This window comes from Carcharhinus amblyrhynchos, chromosome 30, assembly GCF_965287045.1.
Source record: "Carcharhinus amblyrhynchos chromosome 30, sCarAmb.v2.hapA, whole genome shotgun sequence".
Lineage (NCBI taxonomy): Eukaryota > Metazoa > Chordata > Chondrichthyes > Carcharhiniformes > Carcharhinidae > Carcharhinus > Carcharhinus amblyrhynchos.
The window spans coordinates 23,050,543-23,072,917 of record NC_137353.1 but is presented as its reverse complement, the minus strand read 5'-3'; the positions used below and the strand labels follow the sequence as shown (position 1 = coordinate 23,072,917).

At 40.5% G+C, this 22,375-nt stretch overlaps 1 protein-coding gene across 6 annotated transcripts in view; it reads right to left on the bottom strand.

The window, feature by feature from the left end:
• The window catches only part of foxj3 (forkhead box J3), a 126,515-nt gene extending 107,674 nt beyond the window's left edge, over positions 1-18,841 (bottom strand). For 4 of the 6 annotated variants that reach the window (XM_080215495.1, XM_080215498.1, XM_080215499.1 and 1 more), the window contains exon 1: positions 18,596-18,841. The gene's annotated coding sequence lies outside the window, so the exon portion shown is untranslated. The remainder of the gene's footprint in view (positions 1-18,595) is intronic. The other 2 variants (XM_080215497.1, XM_080215501.1) reach the window with 1 other exon arrangement.
• Between the last annotated feature and the right edge of the window lie 3,534 nt (positions 18,842-22,375).

The following is a 22,375-nucleotide window of genomic DNA, read 5'->3' as shown; positions in this document are numbered from 1 at the left end:
ATAAGAAATAGGAGCAGGAGTAGGACATCCAGCCCTTCGAGTCTGCCCCGTCATTCAATAAGATCATGGCTGATCTGTCGCTGCTCAGTTCCACTTTCTAGATGACCCATCTAGACTCGAAACATTGGCTCTACTCTCTCCCCATAACCTGCTGAGATTTTCCAGCACTTTTTGTTTTTGTTTCAGATGCCATCATCCACAGTATTTTGATTTTAAACAAAAAAATTGATATTGCACAATCCTGTTGTTATCATTTCTATTACAGTGGCATTGGACTATATCCACATACTCCATAGGAAAACTGCATCAGGTGGAGGTGGGGGTGGAACATCTGGCCCAATATGAAACTGCTCCAGTAGAGATTTCAAAGGTGTAGACATGTTAGAAACTGAGGCAGTCTAGTCAGCATATTTATTCTTACTACGCAAAATACAAGGTCATTGAGAATCGCCAGCCACCAGGCTCCCAATGCCCACCATCAACCACGTCAAACCGTAACATGATAGTGCCCTTGAAATTCCAGGATAAATGTCCTTTTTTAAAACCAAAACTCTCTTCAGCGAAATCACAATGCCTTTGACTTTACCCTGCCGCCTCAAAGGTTCAGACATCTTGAAAAAAATAGTACTACTTCAAGGTCATTTCACAATGCAAAGCAGCTCAGGAAATTTTGCAAAATCAGAAGCCACCTGGTTCACAATGTGAACTATTACATAACCAGTGGCTATGAATACAATATCCAGGCACAACAGCATTTGTGTTTTGCTTAAAATACTCTTCCAATTTTAAGAAGTGCACACCCATCCAACCCCACTGCCTTGACTGAACACAACAACAGGTAGCATTTCAAGATGGAGCTTTGAAAAGAAAAACATATTTTGGCAAATGTTTATTTTGCTTATCTGCTGGCAGTTTGAGGTGAAAAGTTGTAGTTTGCCTTCAGCGAATAACTTAGGGTGCCACTCAATCTTCAGTTGAGATTTTAAATCGAGGCCCCCCTACGCCTTTTCAAATGGACAGCACAATTTAAACAGCAGAGCTCTCGGTGACCTGGCTAACATTGCTCCTTCAACCAACATCAAAACAGAGCCATATTCGTCTATGTTACAATAACTACTCATTACCAAGCAATAGTACTGTTGGGAAGGTTTAAACTAGATCGGCAGGGGAGTTGGGAACCTCAAAAGGAGCTCAGATTGGAAGGAAGCAAAAACATAATAAATGAAATTGAAAGGCAGACAAAGCGAAGACAAGCATCAAATAGGACCAGAATGTAAATACTGTTAAAAGGATAAAGTTAAGGGCACTCTATCTGAACGCACACTGCGTTCACAACAAGGCATAGGGCTTGAATGCACAAACAGATAAATGGAAAGGATTTAATTGCCATTGGAAAGACTTGGTTATAGGGAACTGAATATTCAAAAACACTCACCATTTAAGGACAGGCAAAAAGGAAAGGGAGGTGGAGTTGCATTGTTAATAAGTGACAAGATCACTACATTAATGAGAGCATCTTATAGCAAAGGATCAAGACGCAGAATCAGTTTGAGTGGCGCTAAGAAAGAGCAAAGGGCAGCAAACATTGGATGGGAGTTGTTCACCAGCCATCTGCAGTGGTAATGCAGAGATTTTGTACTTCAGGGTGATAAGCCACAAGATAAGCTTGTTGGTGAGATGTCACCTCAATACTAAGACTTATTGCCACAAAACTCTTTCTGCTGAAGATTCTGCAGGTCATTATCAGAGAACAGTGTAAATCAGGAAAGTAGAGCAGCCTGTAACATGGGTAATATTGCAATTATGGGCAACTTCAATTTGCATGCCATCTGGATAAACCTTGTTCACATTAATGCTGGGGAGGATTAATTCCTGGAGTGTGTACGAGATAGGTTTTTGGATGCAGAACCAACAAGAGATTCAGATATTTTAGATTCAGCATTATATAATGCAAAAGAGGTAATTAATAACCTTGCTGTAAAAGAGCCTTTAGGAAATAGTGATCACAGTATCATAGAATTTTGCATTAAGTTTGAAAGTTATATATTTCATTCTGAAACTAAGTTCTTAAATCTGAACGAAGGAAACTATGAAGGGATGGGGGGGCAAGTTGGCAATGGTTGATTCAAAAAATACATTAAAAGATTTGCCAACAGGCAGACAATGGCTAGTATTAAAGAAATATTACATCATCTACAACAATATAGTCTACAACAATATAGGTCATCCTCAGGCTGGAAGACTATTATTTGTGGGATGCTGTATGGATCAGTGCTAGGACCACAGTTGTTCACAATCTAAATACTATAAATGATTTGGGGATGTAGGGAACAAATGTAATATGCTTAAATTTGCTGAAAAACTAGGGGAATGATAAGTTGTGAGGAAGATGCAAGGAGGTTTCAAGGGACTTGGACATACTAAATGAGTGAGAACACAGTCGATGAAATATAATGTGAACATGTGTAAAATTATCCACTTTGACAGAACAAACAGAAAAGTAAAGTATTTCTTAAATGGCAACAGATAAAGATGTATTTATATCCAAAGGGACCTGGGCACCCTTATTTATGAGTTACCAAAAGCTAGCATGCAGGTGCAGCAAGCAATTAGGAAGGTAAATGGTATGCTGGCCTTCGTCACAAGAAGATTTGGAGTATAGGAATAAAGATTTCTTGCTACAATTGCATAAAGCCTTAGCGAGATCGCATCTGGAGTATTGCATTTTTTGTTTTGGTTTCCTTATCAAAGGAAGGATAAACTTGCCACAAAGTGCAATGGAGTTCACCAGATTAATCTCTGAGATGGTGGGATTGTGTGACATGGAGAGTGAGAGGAAATTGGGCCTATATTCTCTGGAATTTGCAAGATGTGATTTCACTGAAACTTATAAAAATTCTTACAGGGCAGGGCAGATGTGAGGAAGTGCTACATTGTCAGACATCTTTTTGGCATCAAGGTAAAGGCCCTTTGCCTTCTCAGCTCAACATGAAATCCCATGGTACAATTTGAGGAATAGCAATTATCCCATAAAACACTTATCCCACAATCAATTCTGCAAAAAAAAACTGATCATTTATCTCATTGCTGCTCACGGGACTTTGCGGTTGGTAAACTGGCAGCATATTTGCCAACAACGTGACAACAAAACTATCGATTTTGAAGAGCTTTAAAACATCCTGAGGACATGAAATTTTTGTGGTACTTTTAACATCAGGCTTGTCAGCTGAAGGTAGGTTCTTTCTTTCTACCAACATGAGGACTTTCATCTCGTTGATTTTTATTGGATTCAAATCTAGATCGCAAAAGGAGCATCTAACATACTACAACGTAAGTTCTAACAGCTATGCAGATTAGGATATTATTAGAACTAAGTGCCTCACAAAGCAATATAAGCACACAAAATGGTTCTGTAACATATCTTACAAGCCCTCAATGTATTCATTACTAAGCTACAACCTTTCAACTATCCATCACTGACCAACAGTGACAAATATCTTGCATATTACACAGCTGTCCTGGACATTTTTAGCTGCGTACATGATTTAAAATAAAACAAGCTGGTTGTATTCTGGTTTATTTCTATGCTGCAAAAATAAACAGTAGCCTTTGAATTCTATATATAGATCGAACAATCTAATAATGGCTCACCAAGTTTATCCAGCGAGTACCTGAGTACTCACTGCTACTATTCATCTGCACTTTGTAATTGATCCCAAGTCAGGGTAATGACAGGAGGCAATACAAATGGCCTCCCCGCATTGGACTGAAGAGGGTGAGAAAGGGAAGAATTGCCAGTTCCATACTACTTACTATTCAAAGACTCTTCTGGCAATGTACATCGGGTAAGCAAAATGTCAGTTTCACCTGCGAGACCTGTCAACAATCAAACAGTAAGAAGTCTGACAACTATGTTTACCTCAGTACAACGCCGGCATCTCCACATCATAACAATCAAACAGCCCAGCAACCTTCACCAACAAGGTTCACACACAATTAATATTTACTTTGGTGAGATACCAGGAGGTATCTAATGCCTTGGAAATAGACCCCAGAGAACTAGTACCTTCAAAATGAGGAAGATGGCACAGTGGTTAGCACTGATGTCTCACAGAGCCAGGGGCCCGGGCTCAATTCTCAGCTTCGATCGCTGTCTGTGTGGAGTATGTACATTCTCCGTGTCTACGTGGGTTTTCTCTGGGTGCTCTGGTTTCCTCCCACAATCCGAAAGACGTGCTAGTTAGGGGCATTCTCCGTCAGCGTATCCGAACAGGTTGAGCATGGTGATTAGGAGATTTTCCACAATAACTTCATTGCAGTGTTAATGTAAACCTACTTGTGACACTAATCAATATACTTAAACTTAAAAAAAACAGAATTCTGAATGGCTTGGCACTGCAGCCAACACAACAGCAGTAGAAATCAAGTTAGTCTGTTGTTAATATGGGTGCATGCAAGAATGCACACAAAGAAATCATGGTGAATAATAATTGAAATCATATTCACGTGAGAATTAGTTTATGAAATTAGATTTATACAGAATGGGACACAAGTATACAGACTGCCCAAGAAGCCAATAATAATAAGTCTCTATGGAAGACTATTAATCTATCTTGCTGGAAATTAAAGGACACTGTACAACTTTGCAGGCAGACGTCTTCTTTTAGAAATGTGGGGTACTATTAAGTCAGATTGGTTGGGCACTAAGCATTAATGCAAGTTTCTCAGCAACAAGTAAAAAATACAAGAGGGTTGGATATGGAGGACATTTGATTTTGTTCGCACCAAAATTGTTACGTGATGCACGTGTGCATCCAAACCTACTTAATGGTAAACAAATGGTCTCTGCAACTAAACAGATAGCCAATGCACTCTAAGACACAGAAGTGCTTAATTTTCCACTGTCCAGACTCAGGACATTCCCAGTTCAACATATTACAATTCCATTGCTTATGTTACCCAAACAACAGTGCTCCCAATAAAATCTTGCTGTTATGCATATTTTCAATATGCAGTGTGTTTAAATTTTTTGAGACACACATTTAATCCAACACAAGGACTTCATGGTACATTCCAAGCTGCTGCGTGGCCAGACATGCACGTAGCTTAGCAGGATAATTGCCAAGCAGGCTCAATTTTCAAACATTAATGTACAATCTTGCAACTCATTTTTCTCTTTTACCAACATAATTAGCCTAAACAATGTCAAAGTACAATTGGAAAACTTTCCATCTGGTGGCATTGCTGATTATTTCCAATTGTCTTGCATTCAAGTGATATCAAAAGCCATCAATTGTACAAGGTCCTCAAACTGTTAAGTGTTTGGATGCCCGGCAGAAATGGGACAAGGACCAGAGGGAAAGTTGAATAATGAAGAATATAACTGGGAACTACGACATCTATCTGAACAGATAAGTAACATTTGCATAAACTTAAATGACTATGAATAGTCCTAAAACGATATATTTTGCCATTCAAGAGCATTTACAATTTTTAAATGATAAAGCAAATATTGTTTTTAAATAAACAAACCAGCACTGTCCCACTTATAAGAACAGATACCCTCCATCTAACAACACATCAGCAATAGATAACATATCATAAAATTCATAAAGCATTGTTTATCATATAGTACACTGTATCTCCCTAATGAATGTGACTACCACCGTTAGAAAAACTATCCAACTTTTTAGTCAGCAATAATCTGCAGGTATACCAGGAATAGTGGAAATCTAAGATAGCAGTATTGAATTTTATCTAGAATCTAGTGGACAGCTTCTATTCAATCATTCTGTACAGAAGGACATATAGAGTCATCTGCACCCAGATCAATAACATAACCATAACACTGTCATCCCAAACTCCCCAAAGCATTAATATGGCACCTGTCCCAGTTCAAGAACAAATTAACTAAATTCAGGATATTCATTTTATTTCTTACACATCAAAAAGAGCAAACCTTGGGGATGCTAGGATGGCACAAAAGTGTTGTGGCTTCAATGCAAAATTCAATGGAAACACTACACCAAAATAAGCACAACTTGCATACTCTTTCATTATAACAATCAGATCCTACGAATAGAGAAGTTATGCTCAAGGGAACTTGCAATTTTCACAGTAATGCGGACAGAAACAAGGAAATGAAACAACACAAATGTTAAAAACACAAACAAATAACTGTTGAATTTCTTAAATTTTAGATCAACGAGATATTTTCTAGACTTCGTCACTGGTCACTTCCATGAGCACCATGTTTTAGAGGGTACATTCCCCAGTATGTTAAATGCTAGCAATGACTCGCCATGTGCACTAGCCAGAGACCTCACACACCTGCCTTTCTCCTATTTTTCAGTAGATACTAGCTTGAATACTATAGCGATATTAGATAAATCAAGGATCAGTGAACCATTTATTTTACTATGGCTATTTGAAAAGAATATAGTTTTCACAAAGTAAAATTCTCTAGTGTGCATTTATCAAAGTAATAGATTAGGCCCCTTATGACAACAGCACCTCATCCACCATGTTAAAGATTCACTTGCTCCACACTGGTTCTATTCAATGCTGAGTTGAGTCATCACATTCAGTGTCACTGGGGAGGCCACAATTGCCCTGGTGACCTGGAGCAAGTAGGGGAAATTAGTTAAGGCTCTTGCTTCAAATAACAAATACAGTGAGTCCCAGTCCCACCACTTCCTTGAAGTGGATGAACGTCAGATGACGATAAATGGTCTCCCAAGGTTGATCGCCTTCAATGCTGAACTGTGTATTTCCAATACGAGTTGCTCAATTGGTGGCTGTGCCTACTGCTGCCAAGGTCCTTATAAGCTAGAGTTCCCCCTCTAAATCTTTCCATACCTCCCACTCTCTTTCCACCTTTAAAGTGCTCCTTAAAACCTACCTCTGTGACCAAGCTTTGGGTAATCTAACCCAATGTTTCCTGTGTGACTATTGAATTTTATTTGAAAATACTCAAGTGAAGCAGCTTCAGGTGTATTACTACATTAAGGGGACTATATAAATGCAAGAAGACAATCACAGTTGGGTACTAGTGTCTTAAACAACTACTTGTCAAAATGAATACCGTTCTACTAAACTGACACTAGGATCGTTAGATTCTCTGACAGGCAGATGAATATATTTTCAATCAAATTTTGCTGTGCTCTCAGGAAAAAAAAGCTTCCTTTCTGAACTTTTCACAAAATGCACCTAAATGAAAGGTACAATACGAATGTGTTTTAGTTCAGGCCCATTAACATGGGTGAGCTACAAGTTTTGATGCCAAATAGTCAATGATTTTAAATGGAGTCCAATTTATTGGTATTAAGAAGGTGGTTCAGGCACAAAAAAACCTTTTCAACTCAATTTCAGTGCCACACCACAAAACGATCGGTGATCACTCCAGGGACTGCAATGAGTAATAAAAATAAAGGCTGGAAACGCATGGCTATCTTAAAGAGAGTAAACTTGAGATAGAGAATTAAATGGTTCTGATTAGCAATTTTCACCCAAATTATTAGTGTTTCTTCTCAGCTGTTGACAAATCTGTTACATATTTCTACTCAGATTTTCAGTACTTGCCAAGTTTATTTTTATTACGTGAAATCAAATCGGTCCAATTATAGATAATCCATTCAAATTTACAAACATGAATCAAAAAGCAGCTTACATCTTGATCATTTGTTGAAATACAGAAGATCCCAACTAGTGAACTTATATTAATATTTATAACAAGAAACTCTTAAATATAGGACACTGGCTCTGAAAGTCTTGGCAATGGCATGTGTGAAGTGTTTGGAAATCATTTGTGAAAGCACTCAAAGACCATCTGTAGAGAGCAGCCAACATACATCTCTCAAAATTGTAATTTAGATTTCAATAGTACGCAATTGTCTGCATCATTTTATTTAAATTCATCAGCTAAACATTGCTTTTATAGTTTTAAAAGTACATTGCTAATTCTGCTCACTGCACTTGCTTTGATATTTGAAAGCTGTATAAATACAAGTCTTTTATTACTCCCAAGCCAGAGAAATAAGCAACTGATCAATACTGAAAATTCTCATGACACCAAATTATGCATCTATTGCAAACATTCCAAGTCAGTGCACCATATCACTCAATTTACTCCACTGCATACGACACTGCTTGAATACATTAAAACATGATCCAATCATCTTCATCAGGTATAACATTACTTGATATATCAAACTCAAACAAATTTATCTCCAACATTTAAAGCATCTGTTGAACCCAGTGGCAGGTTTCCACAAGAATTAAGTTCAGTGACTAATGTTACAGCACCTCTCAGATCATTAGGGAATGTCTGCATTGGAACGTGTATATTTCAAATGCACACTGAGGTAGGATGAATTACATTACACTTTTAAGTGTTTCCTCTTCCTGTGTGCTACATTTCTTGTAAAGATTTTGTAAAATTGGTTTTGATATATATTCCTTAATTTAAACAAGAAAGTCACTTCAGTGGAAGGCACAAGTACCCAACAATGCTCCAAATGTGCAAAGATGACATGGTGTGTTGATCAACTCCATGTATATAAGAACACAGGGCTTAGGAGGAGTCTCATTTGGCCCTTCAAGCTTGCTCTGCTATTCATTAAGATTGTCACTGTTCTGGCTATGGTCTCAACTCCACTTTCCTGTCTGCCTCACATAACACTTGATGATCAAAAGTCTATTATAACTCAGACTTGAATGAATTCAGTGATCCAGCCTCCACTGAACTCCAGGGAAGAGAATTCCAAATATGAATGACCTTCAAAGAAAAAATATCTTCTCATCTCCAACTAAAACGGTAGATCCCTTCTACTTAAATTGTGTCCCCTGGTTCTAGCCTCTCCCACAAGAGGAGACATCCTACTGGTCCCTACCCTATCAAGTCCCCTCAGCTTCTTATGTTTCAATAAGATCGTATCTCTTTCTTCTAAACTCCAATGGGTAAGGACCCAACTTGTTCAACTTTCCTTTGCAAGTCCTTTGCCCTAGGAGTGAGATGTATGAGCATCCTTTGCACTGCTTCAAAACTGATGTATTTTTTCAAATAAGGGAACCCAAACTGTAAACAGCATTCCAGATTTGTCTCACCAAGACGCTTTACAGCTGCACTAAAACTTCATTCCATTTATATTTGATTTTCTTTGCAATAAACACCAACATTCCATTTGCCTTCTGAATCATCTTGTACCTTCAAACTAATTTTGTGATTAATGTGCCAGGACACTCAGGTCCCTCTGTATCACCAAGTTCCACAATCAAAATCATACACTGCTTTTCTATTCTTCCAATTTGGACAAGTTCACACTTTCCCACATTGTACTCCATCTGCTCACTCAGCTACCCTCTTCATGTCCCTTTGCAGGCTCTCAACCTCCTCCTGACAACTTAGATTTCTACCTTTATTGGTGTCATCAGCAAATTTAGCCACCGCACATTCAGTCCCTTCATCCAAGTCACTGACATAGTTTGTAAATAGTTGAGGCTCCAACACTGAACCCTGTGGCACTCCACTACTAAGTCTGATTCCTGTTAGCTAATCAATCTTTCATTCATGTTAATGTTACCCCTATATCATGCTTTCTTGTCTTGTGTAGTAACCTTCAAAGTGGTACATTATCAAATGCCTTCTAGAAATCCGAGGACACCACATTTACAGGTTTCCCTTTAACCATCTTGCTTGTTGCTTTGTCAAAAAGTTGTAACAAGTTAATTTGACAATTTCCCTTTCACAATGTGGAGATGTCGGCGCTGGGACTAGGGTGGGCACAGTAAGGAGTCTCAACACCAGATTAAAGTCTAACAGGTTTTATTTGGTATCACAAGCTTTCAAAGCACTGCTCCTTCAGACTCATTTGATGAAGGAGAAGTGCTCCGAAAGCTTGTGATACCAGATAAACCAGTTGGACTTTAACCTGGTGTTGTGAGACTTCTTACTGTACCCACCCCAGTCCAACACCAGCATCTCCACATCTGACCTTCCCTTTCACAAAACCATGCTGACTCTGTCTGATACTATTACGATTTTCTAAGTATTCTGTTATAACCTACTTGATAACGGATTCTAGCACTTTTGTTATGACAGATGTAAGGCTAATTGGCTTTTGGTTTCCTGCTTTCTGACTCCCTCCTTTCTTGAATAAAGATGTTGCATTAGCTATTTTGCAATCCACTGGGGCTCTTCCAGAATCCAGGAATTTAGGGAGATTAAAACAATATCTCTATTATCTCTGCAGCCACTTCTAAGAACTGAGCATGCAGGTCACCCAGCAATGACTCATCAGCCTTTAGGATTCCTAGTTTTCCTAGCATCTTTTCCCTGGTTACAGTGATTATTTTAAGTCCCGCCCTCCCATTCACTTCTTGATTTAAGTACCTTTGGGAAGTTTTCTAAGCCTTTTACAGTGATGCCAGACACAAAATACCTATTCAATGCCTCCACCATTTCCTTCTTTTCCAATAACAACTCTGAAGACACTCTCTGGAGGACCTACACTAGCTTTAGTTACTCTTTCCCTATTTAAATACTTGCTGAAACACATACGTTCAATTATAGTACCAGCCAGCTTTCATTCATATTCAAATTTTTCCTTCATTTTCATCATACGTGCTGGTTCTTGAAATCTGACCAATCTTCTGACCTACCACCAATCTTTGCAGATTTACACAGTGGTTCTTTCTATATATTACGGTCCTTAACTTCCTTATTCAGCCATGGATGATGCATCTTTCTCAAAATATTTTCTTTCTCACTCAGATAAATCTTTGCTGAGTTACTATAAGACTCCTTAAAAGTCTGTCTCTGCATTTCTACTGTCCTGCCTTTTAATGTAGATTCCCAGTTCACTTTAGTTAGATCTGCCTTCATACACTTATAATTACCTTTAGTCAGGTTTAAAACATTGGTCTTAGATTCGAACTTCTCCTCGTTCAAATGAAAGTGAAATTCTGTCACGTAATCGCTGTCACCTTAAGGTTCCTTTACATTGAGATTACTGACTTACCCTGTCTCTGAAGGATACAGGATATCCATTGTGGTAACATAACAAAGGTTCACAGATCAATCCCTGGGATGGCAGAATTGTCAAATAGGAAAGATTGAGGATACTAAGCATGTTTTCTCTAGAGTTTAGAGGAATGAGAGTACAAAACTCCTAACATGCTCAACAGAATAGATGCAGGAAGGATATTCCCCCTGGTTGGGAGGGTCCAGAATCATGCAGCAGAGTCAGAATAAGGGATAGGCATTTAGGAACAAGATGAGGAGGAATTTCTTCAGTCAGAGGGCAGTGAATCTTTGGAAACTTATACCCCACTGAGCTGTGAAGGGGCAATCATTGAGTATGTTCAAAGCACAGGTTGATAAATGGAGCTATCAATGACATCAAGAAATCAGGGACAGTGCGTGAAGGTGAAGTAAAGATAGAAAATCAGCCGTCTAGTTAAATGGTGGAGCAGTCTCAAGGGGCTGAACGGTCGATTCCTGCTCCTATGCTCCTGTCACATCGTTCATTACCAAGTCTAAAATAGCCAGCTCCCTGGTTGGCCCTAGGACATACTGATCTAACAAATTGTCTTGAATACATTCCATGAAAGAGTTATTCAATGGTTCAAGCTGTGGTTAAGGTATTAAATGCTTGGCGCTAGTCCCTGTTAGAAAATTCCCTCATTGTTCTGGTTGAACTACTTAATGGTTTGCATTTCTCTGTACAGAGTTGAAAAAAATAAGGTGGTGTCCCAAAATGTGTAATTTGTAAAATTTCTTGATAAACAAATCAAGTACTCCCAGTTCTGACATTGGGTCATCATTCTGAAAAGTTAAGTTTCTCTCTCCACAGATGCTGCCAGAATTTTGTGTTCATATTATATCCCCTACTCGATTAAACCCCAGTAGGGATATAAGTCCCCTAAACAGTCATTAGGACTGTTCCGACGTAAAAGAATAAATTCCTACAGACCAAAAAATTTTCGGCCTGGGTTCTTGCTGAATCGCTGCTGCTGGAAAATGGTCCTGATTAAATGGTCAGCACACACTCAATTTCTGGATGCACACACGTAAATGAACCAATGTGTAGGATACTAAAGAGCTACCAGATAAATGCAACTGCAGACAGGGGAGCCAATGCTTCAAACCCAGTTATGTCATTCCACTCTTCCTTGCTCGTCTTGCAATAAGTTTAGAAAGTCCTGCTCCTGGTGCTTAGTTCTGATAACTCAACACACTCTGCAAATCAAGTTTCCAGCTTTTCTCTTATTTGCACCTCCAATGTTATTTTCAAATTCAGGTGCAACCTTAAACTGCAGCTTTAGTTATTTCCTAGAATCACAACATCTGGTCACACACCTTGGGTGCTTCAGCTTCTGAGAAGTTATATTTGAATTGAACAGCTCCCAGAAAATAACTACATGAAGACTGCAATGCCTGATGCAGGAAAGGAATGCTGGAATGAGCTAGAGTTTTGCGAACACCTGGGTCTAAAATTATGCCACTATCTACTGAATTACCATTTTTTTTTGGCTAAAAGATACCAGTAGGGCTGTTACAGCATTGCCCAAATGCTGTAACAAATCACACAACTGTCAAGAACATCAAGCTACTCAAGCATACTGCTGGAGCATGAGAAAGAAAATAGCATTTTAATTTTAGGGCACATTTCCGCTGGATTGCTGGGAAGTGCAAGACTTGATTCTGTTCCACAAAAGCATATGCAAGTGTGCACAAATAGCCTCACTCTTCGATTTAAAAGCATTATAGACTTAGTCAACCATTTCTGAAATTTTCCAGTCAAGAGCTCATCCTTTTTTGTTAGTTTAATACTTGACATACTGAAATCCGTCAAGTTGAAATGCCTGAGAAATTTACATAAGCAGCTTTTCTTGAAATGCGTGGAGTGCACATTTTTTCAACACCCAATGAATTACATGAACCCAGAGAATTTAAAGGCAGTTTATCAGCCAAAGCTTATAAGCACTCGCATGCATTGGGATGGTGCTGAAATTTTACCAGGATTATCTGGATTAGAATGGGAAGAATCTCAGGCCCTTATGAAAGATCCATCATTCCAGGACACAAGAATGACCCAGAATAACTGGTCAATCAGCAGTACCCTAAATTACTGTGGGCATGTCTGGCAAAGGCACAAGGTTAGAGTCCGCCAGGGATCAATTCAGTTCCAAGAGTGCACCCTTAGAGTCTCAAATCTAGACACAGTCTCCATGATGATTTAATGTCACTGCTTTAAGAATAAGAATGTAACCAGACAGGTGAAAGATAATGGTTTTTCCCTCCTGCAACTCCAGGATAGTATTGTGTAGGCATAGGTGAAAAAACACATTACAATCCAATTCACGCTAACTAAAAAGTAAAAAGGGTTCTCTTTAACCTCTTCACTTGGCTTGTACACCCAAATCCCATCAATTTAAATCCTGGCTGCATGCCCAAATTTTAGCTGCCATATATTCATTCCTGTACCAGCTGAATCCAAGCAGACGAAGAGCAAAGAAGCACAAATGCAGCAATTCTCATGACAGAAATGATACCAAACAGAAGATGTATGAATTATAGAAATACACCCCCCTCCCCAAGACCACACACAGATATCACAGGGAGGAGTGGTGCCATGCAGAAATCTCAGCAACAAAATGACACCATTTCGTATGCATTTTTAATTGAAACAAGCATCTGGAACCCTTAATCTCATTACAACTACTTGCTGAGCACTCTGTTGGCACAGCTCAGCTGGTAAGGCAAGTGCACAGCTGAGCTGCACGGAGCAGAAGGTGCCAGGTTTCAATTCACCAGTTTGTTTTCAGGGAGGTTAATTCAGCTTGGGCAAAGATAAGTGCACAACACTTGGGCTTGGTGGCTTCCAATTATAGAGAAGGGAAAACATTCAGGCATAATCTGATGGCTAAATAGTTCACATCCCCCTTGGTACGATCAACTGCTGCTGGACGACCAATCAACTCACTGAAAGATGTTTCTTCGTTCCCCTGAAACATGCTGACCTTCCACTGTACAGAGTTATGGATGCCAGGGTGTTCCAGGCTGATTCCAAAGTCCAGTACTACATACAGAGGGATGCATTAAACTTTGGGGAAACAGCCACAAAGGCTCAGTGGGATAAAGCCTCTGAGGCCCACTCGCCATGGTAAACCGAGAAGCTAGAAGCCCCCGTGTGAAATCCCTGAGGCTGTATGCAACAGAGAATGTTTGACATACAATGTGAATGTCTAAATCTAAACATAATATGTAATAGAAGTGTACTGAGGCACCTCCCGTACTCTACTGAAAGAAACTGATTGGTTGCACTTTATCTAATGTCAAATTAGAACTGTAATACATATTCATAAAATTTGTTAAAGAATAATGAAGTATATTTTAGGGGGCAAACCTGAAGGAAGGAGCAAGCAAATGGCTACAAAAACTGCAACGTAATAGAAGGTTTCTCCCCTTCATCAACCTTAGAATTCTGAGCATGCTGCCTTGAAGGTATTCCAAGGATAGTAAGAAATGCAAATACATTGCTATTAGATTTGAGTGCACTTGTATAACAACTTGCATTTTATATAGCACCTTGATGGTAGTAAAGGCAAATGGGTAGCACAGTGGCACAGTGGTTAGCACTGCTGCCTCACAGTGCCAGGGACCCAAGTTCAATTCCCAGCTTGAGTTACTGTGTGTAGAGTCTGCACATTCTCCCTGTGTCTGCATGGATTTTTTCCAGGTGCTTTGGCTTCCTCCTACAGTCCAAAGATGTGTGGGTTAGATGGACTGGTCATACTAAATTGCCCCTTTGTGTCAGGGTACATGCATAGGGTTATGGAGGTAGGGCCTGGATGGGATTATGGTCACTGCAGACTCGATGAGCTGAAAGGCCTCCTTTTGCACTACAGGGATTCTAAAGTGTCCAAAGACACTTCATGAAAGAAAATAAAATACATTGATCCATACAAGGGGATAATAGGACAGACAGCCAGAAACCTGGTCAGGTAGGTTTTAAAGAACAGCTTAAAAGGAGAAAAGGATGAATGTTGGAGAGGTTCAAAGGGGAAATGTCAGAGTTTAGGACCTTGGCAACTGAAGACATGATCACCAATGGTGCAGCAACGAAAATCATGAATGCACATGGAGCCAGAATTGGAGAAGCACAAATGTCTGGTAGAGTTGCAGGACTGAAGGAGGTTACAAAGATAAGGTTGGGGGAAGAGGCTGGAGCGTGGAAGGAGTCAAAACAAATAAAACTTTTAAGTAAGGGAATTAAGTAAACATGAAGAAAAGGACCAAACACCAGTGAAGCCCCCGTGTGAAACCGAAGCATGAAAATGTTCAACATACATTTACTTTGTGTCCTGATGAAAGTCTCACTTCTCTGTCACAAAAAGAACATACACCAATCCCACAAAAGGTCAAGGTTTTGACAACATTACTTCCACCTGAAAATAAAGCTACTGGCACTCTAACTAAGGGACCAGAGCCAATGTAGGTTGTTGAGCATGGGGTAGACCCCATGATACATGAATCCAAAACTACCTAAATAATAAATTCTTATGAGCTGAGAATGCTGTTTCATCAAAACCTTGAGTGTCACATAATTTTAGTATTCTGAAAATGCAGAAAAAGAAATATCTCTGCTCCTTGGAATAACCAGTTTCAAGCTATTCAAATGTCATTTTCTTCCAATTTCAGTTTCTACTTTCGCATGCTGAAGTAACAGGGAACACTTGCAATAATTTTAAGGACCAGCAAAATCTTCACCATGTACTTAGTAACATTACAAACAAAATCTTGCACTTTTATGGTATCTTCAGTATAATAAACTGACCCACAGCTCTTCACAAAAAAGTAGAACACTGAAAAAATCATTTAGAGACTCAACAAACGCCAATGGAAAAGTAAAACAGCAACTTTAATTCACCCCAGTGCTTGAAGCACTCTCCAAAATGAAGGCAAACCTGGTAACAACTCACTCATAAGAACCCAGAATCATCAGACAACAATTCAGACACCCAATAGGTATGTGGGAAAGGAAAAAATCCGAAGCTGTCATAATACAAGGGATGCAACGTGGTGTCATGAATGCATTCACTGACTGACTGGCTCATTCAAAGGTGCTGTTAAACAACATTCACAGGACAAAATCACAGAGAAAAAATAACTGTGCAACCCTATCTTCAAAGAAGGTTGAGTCTTGACATTTTAAAACAAATGGAATTGGATAGATTTGGCTTTCTTCTTTGCCGTGTCAGTGGGATGGCAATTGGAGAACCTAAACTTTAATCACAAAGCAGCCACAATATACTGTAAGTAGGAAAAGGGTCATAAATTTCAGGTGTGAATCACACAGAAATAAACAACCTGTGCCTTACTTTTGGGGTGCTAAAAGTAAAACATTCTCACGAAGAAACAGCACTTTATGCCCATTATGTACTTCTGAATGCTTTAGTACAAATGTGTGGTCATTTCTCCACCTTTCTCTCTGTGTTCCTCAGCTAAAATTCATTATGATATCCCAAGCAAAATACCAGTGCAAGAAACTTTACGTTTTAAAAGAACATCCTGAAACTTATTTACTTATTAACTTATATAAGTATTTAAAGGTTTTCCAAATGACCTTTTGAAAAAGGCAACAAACAATGCAACACAAATCCAAAGACCATACTTTTGATTTTCAGGCTATGCTGAATTAGCTGATCCAAGGTGGAAAGAAATTACTGTGATAAGCCTCAATGAAAACAAATTAGGCAGAGTTCCCACTCTTGATTGCTATCTAGTGACCTCTGCTGGAAAGTGTGCATGAGTAGACATCAAGTATGGCCAAGATTGGCCTCAGTCAAATAATCTAATTACAGACATACTGTTCAGTACTTGAGTAATGGCCATTAAAAAAAAACATACCTCAGTAGCAGCAAAATACATTTAAGAGGTATTTGAGGATGGTGGAGAATGAGTAAAACTCATCAAAAAATATCTCCACGCCCCAAATAGAATTTCAAAAATTATTTCCCCTCGGATTCTGGAAATTCTAACTGCAGGCTTGCGGGGCACTCATTTTCAGGCCTGACTCTGTGTCACTCAAACAGCTGCCACCAGACCTGAAAACCTGACAGGCTCACTCAAATCTGTTTGCTACCTCAAAAAAGCCAACAGTTGAATGTATAGGAAAATTCAATCAGAATAATCTAAAATTACTTCCTGGGATTATTTGTTCTCTGCGCGAATAAAGTTATTCAGCCCCTCAGTGTAAATAGACAATTACACCACAACAATTAATAATAGTTAAATCTGTACAGAATCTCACACATGCTCCTTGATGTTAAATCACGACATAAGATATTGCACAACAGTTGTTTAGGTGGCATTACGGACTCAAAGACAATGCTTCCTCCCATCAGGAAGAACAGTAAACTGCCATCTATTCCATACACATTGGACAAGACTTGACGTGTACTATATAAAGAATATACTGCACATATCAGAAACTGACTAGATTTCTAGTGTTATGCTTTCACAATCTATAATACTCCAGTTCATCTTGAATTGATCTCACCAATGCAACCCTGACTGACAAGACCCGTACTTTTTTTTAAGCAGTGTCACAAGTAGGCTTATATTAACGCTGCAATGAAGTTACTGTGAAAATTCCCTAGTCACCACACTCTGGCGGCTGTTCGGGTACACTGAGGGAGAATTTAGCATAGCCAATGTACCTAACCAGCATGCCTTTCGGACTATGGAAGGAAACTGGAGCACCCGGAGGAAACCCACACAGACACAGGGAGAATGTGCAGACTCCACACCGACAGTGACCCAAGCCAGAAATAAAATCCAGGTCTCTGGCACCGTGAGGCAGCAGTGCTAACCACTGTGCCGTCCACATCTTAAAAATCCACTCTTCAGACAACCCAAGTTGAAAAGGGCAAAATCTAGATTGTAGCATTGAGGCGTTTCACAATCGAAGAGGGGCACTAACCAGTGTGAGTATTTCACACACCCATCATTATGTCACCACCGAAATCCAAGTGCCTGCGTGCTGGATTACCCATAAGAGATGTAAAATATAATCAAACCTCGCATGTACATGAAACATTTATAAACAAAATGGGGGAAGAATACAGCATTTAATATTGAAATGCCACCATTTCCAGTGCTAAAATTAAGCACAGTAAACAAGATGTCTCAGGTATTCCTCTCAGCAGCTCTTTACAGATAAAGAAAGCTGGTCATTAGACAGTAATCCTGGTCTGTCGCTTGTGTCATTGCCTTGCACCCTTCCCAATTCCCCCATCGTTACAGATTCCCCCCTGCAGGCCCGCCAGAGCTGCTCCAGCGCCAGGCCCCGGGGATGCCCGCCTCTACTCCAGGCCTAGTGAGCGGTCTGCTCCCCATACTGGGCCCCAGGGTCTATTTTAGACCTGGGTTACCGATGGTTTATCAGGGCTGAGGTGAGCTGGCTCGGTTTCTGCCTCCCCCCTCATCTCTCCTCCCCAGGGCGTCCCTCCCCCCCCCTTCAGTGAGGCTCCAGTTGGGCGCCACTCCCCGGGGCTCAGTCCCCCCTCCCTCCTCCCCGTTCAGACTCACCCTCTCTCCCAGCGCTTCCCCCCGGCTTCGGGCCTCTGGTCGTCGTCGTCGTCACCCCCACCCTGGGGAGAGGCCCGGGTTCCCCGACGCCCGACCCCGCCTGTGGGTAGTTGGGGGGGTGGTCGCGGCCGCTGGCAGGGCAGGGCCGCTCCCGCTTTCCCAAGTCCCGGTCCCGGTCCGTTCTCAGCGCCAGGCTCGGCCTACACCCGGAACTACTTCCAGCGCTGGGACTCGCCAACCCCGCGCGCCTAGCGCTCTGCCCGGCCGGCCGCAGCACCAGGCAGGCAGGGATACCTCCGCAGCCCGGAAAGGAGAGCGGGCGAAACCCGCTGTCAATCAGTGAGTCAGCCAACTCATGGTTCACGCCCCACTTTTTGATGTAAATTGGTGAGGGCGGGCAGAGAATTTTCTTTCTTAGTTGGAAGAACAAAGTATTCATAGAATCATAAAAACCCTACAGTGTAGGAAGAGGCCATTTGGCCCATCGAGTCTGCACCGTCCACAATCCCACCCAGGCCATACCCTCATATCCCTACATATTTACCCACTAATCCCTCTAACCTACACATCTCAGAACACTAAGGGGTTTTTTTTAGCATAGCCAATCAACCTAACCCACACATTTTGGTTTATAAACTATTATACTTCTTGTTAACACTGGACATAGAAGGAAACGACAAAAATTGTTTCCCTCAAATTGTCATTTCTATTGTTTTAAATGCATTAGCAATAATAACTAGTTTTGTAGTTTAAAAAACGTTCCATGGCATATTCCAGAAGCTTCTTACATAAATACATTTGGGACTTATTCAGAGTGTGATAGGTCCTATATAAATACAAGTATTTTAGCTACATAATAAAGACATAAGTGAATACATGTGTCTGAATACAGTATAGTTCTATGATATTAAAGCTCATTAGTGTCACAAGTAGGCTTACATTAACACTGCAATGAAGTTACTTTGAAAATCCCCTCGGCACCACACTCCGCTGTTCAGGTACACCGAGGGAGAATTTGGCATGGCCAATCCACCTAACCAGCACGTCTTTCAGACTGTGGGAGGAAACTGGAGCACCAGGAGGAAACCTACGCAGACACGGGGAGAATATGCAGACTCTGCACAGACAGTAACCCAAGCCAGGAATCAAACTCAGGTCCTGGCACTGTGGGGCAGCATGCTAACCACTGTCCCACCATGCCTAACCAGTTTTGTATTGAAAAAAAAAGTTCCATGGCATATTCCACAAAACTTCTTACATAAATATGTTTGGAACACATTCAAAGTGTGATAGTTCCTGTATAAATAAAGGTATTTTAACTATATAATAAAGGCATGAATGTATACAACATTACTTGTACGAGCATAGTATACTTCTGTGATATTGCTCAGTGGTTGGTACTCTGTTGCAAGGGTGTGGGAATACGGTTGACATGCCATTGAAAGAATTCAGAAAGGAGGGATGTAGTCTCCACTTGACAAGGCTTGACATTTGACAAGTGACCCACCTTCTTGAGCTGCTGCAGTCTGTGTTGTGTAAGCTGTTCAGTGGGGAGTTCCATACTTCTGATCCAACAGCAATGAGGGAACAGCAATATAATTGCAAATCAAGATAGTGCATGACTTGGAGGGAAACTTATAGATGGTGCTGATTCCTTGTGCCTGGCTTTGCTCCTCTATGTGTTTGAGATCACAGGTTTGGAAAGTGCCACTAAAGAAGCATGGATAAGTTGCTAAGTTCTACAGATATGTAAAGAGAAAAAGGTTGACAAAAATGAATAAAGGCCCCTTGCAGACAGAAATGGGAGAGTTCATAATGGGGAATAAAGAAATGGCTGAAGAATTAAATTTGTACTTTGCTTCAGTCTTCACAAAGGAAGACATGAATAATGTACCAGACATGCTGAAAGAAATACGTTTTAGTGAGGAACTGAAGGAAATCAGCATGAGTAGAATAATGGTTTTGGGGAAATTGATGGAATTGAAGGTGGATAAATCTCCAGGTCTTGATAATCTTCATCCCAGAGTACTTAACGAAGTGGCCCTGGAAGTAAATCCATCGGTGGTTATCTTCTAAAATTCTTTGAACTCTGGGATAATTCCTCTGATTTGGAGAGTAGCTAATGTAAACCCGCTATTCAAAAAGGGAGGTAGAGAGAAAACAGGGAACTATAGACCAGTGAGCGTAATGTCGGTACTGGGGAAGTTGCTAGAGTCTATTATCAAGGATTTCATAACTCGGCATTTGGAAGACAGTGGTATATCAGACAAAGTCAGCATGGATTTACAAAAGAGAAATCCTGCTTGATGAATCTATTGGAATTTTTTGAGGATGTAGCTAATAGAGTTGACCGAGGAGAACCAGTGAATGTGGTTTATGTAGAACTTTCAGAAGGCTTTCGATAAGTTCTCACATAACAGGCTATTATGTAACGTTAAAGCACATGGGATCGCAGGTAATGTCTTGAGATGAATAGAAAGCTGGTTAGAGGATAGGAGGCAAAGAATTTTTCTGATTGGCAGTCTGACCAGTGGGGTTCCACAGGGATCTGTGCTAGAACCCCAACTGTTCACATTAATAATTTGGAAGGGGGAGCTGAATGTATTATCTCCAAATTTACAGATTATGCAAAGTTGGGTGAGAGGGTGAGCTGTGAGGAGGATGCAGAGATGCTTCAGTGTGATTTGGATAGGCTGAGTCTGTGGGTATCTGCATGGCAGATGCAGTATAATGTGGATAAATGTCAAGTTATCCACTTTGGCAGCAATAATAGGAAGACAGGTTATTACTTGAATGGGTGCAAATTGAGATGGATACTCAATGAAACCTTGGGGTCCTTGGGTATCAGTTGCCGAAAGTAAACACACAGGTACAGCAGGCAGTAAAGAAAGCAAATGGTATGTTGGCCATCATAGCGAGAGGATTTGAGTATAGGGACAGGGATACTTTGCTGCAATTGTACAGGTTTTGGTGAGGACACATCTGGGGTAGTGTGTGCAATTTTGGTGTCCTTATCTGACGAAGGATGTCTTTGCCACAGAGGGAGTACAGCAAAGGTTTGCCAGGCTGATTCCTGGGATGGCAGACCTGTCATATGAGGAGAGACTAAATCAGTTAGCATTATATTCATTGGATCTCATCAAAACTTATAAACAGGGTATATTCAGAAAGAATGTTCCAGATGGTGGGGGAATCCAGAACTAGGGGTCATAGTTTGAGGATAAGGGGTAAACCTTTCAGAATTGAGGTAAGAGAAATTTCTTCACCTATTGGGTAGTGAATGCGTGGAATTCACTAGCATAGAATGCAGTTGAGGCCAGAATGTTGTTTGGTTTCAAGAAGACAATGTAGCTCTTGGGGCTAAAGGGATCAGGGAAGAGGGATCAGGGTATTGAATTGATGATCAGCCATGATCAAAATGAATGGCGGAGTGGACTCAAAGGGCCTAACGGCCAATTCCTGCTTCTAGTTTCTATGTTTCTATACAACAGTGTATCTTTTAGATGGTACACAGCACAGCCAAGATGTTGCAGTGGTGAAGGAAGTGAACGTTTCAGGTAGTGGATGAGGCACAAGATAAGTGGGCCATGTGTCCTGGATGGTGTCAACCTTCTTCAGTGTTGTTGAAGCTGCGCTCATCCCAGCACACTCCTAACTTGTGCCTTAAAGCTGGTGCACAGACTCTGTGGCATCAAGAGATGAGTTACACACTGAGAAAGGAAATCTTGCCTCATGTTGTAGCCATTAAGTTGCTGACCTCTGGTGACCACACACATCCTC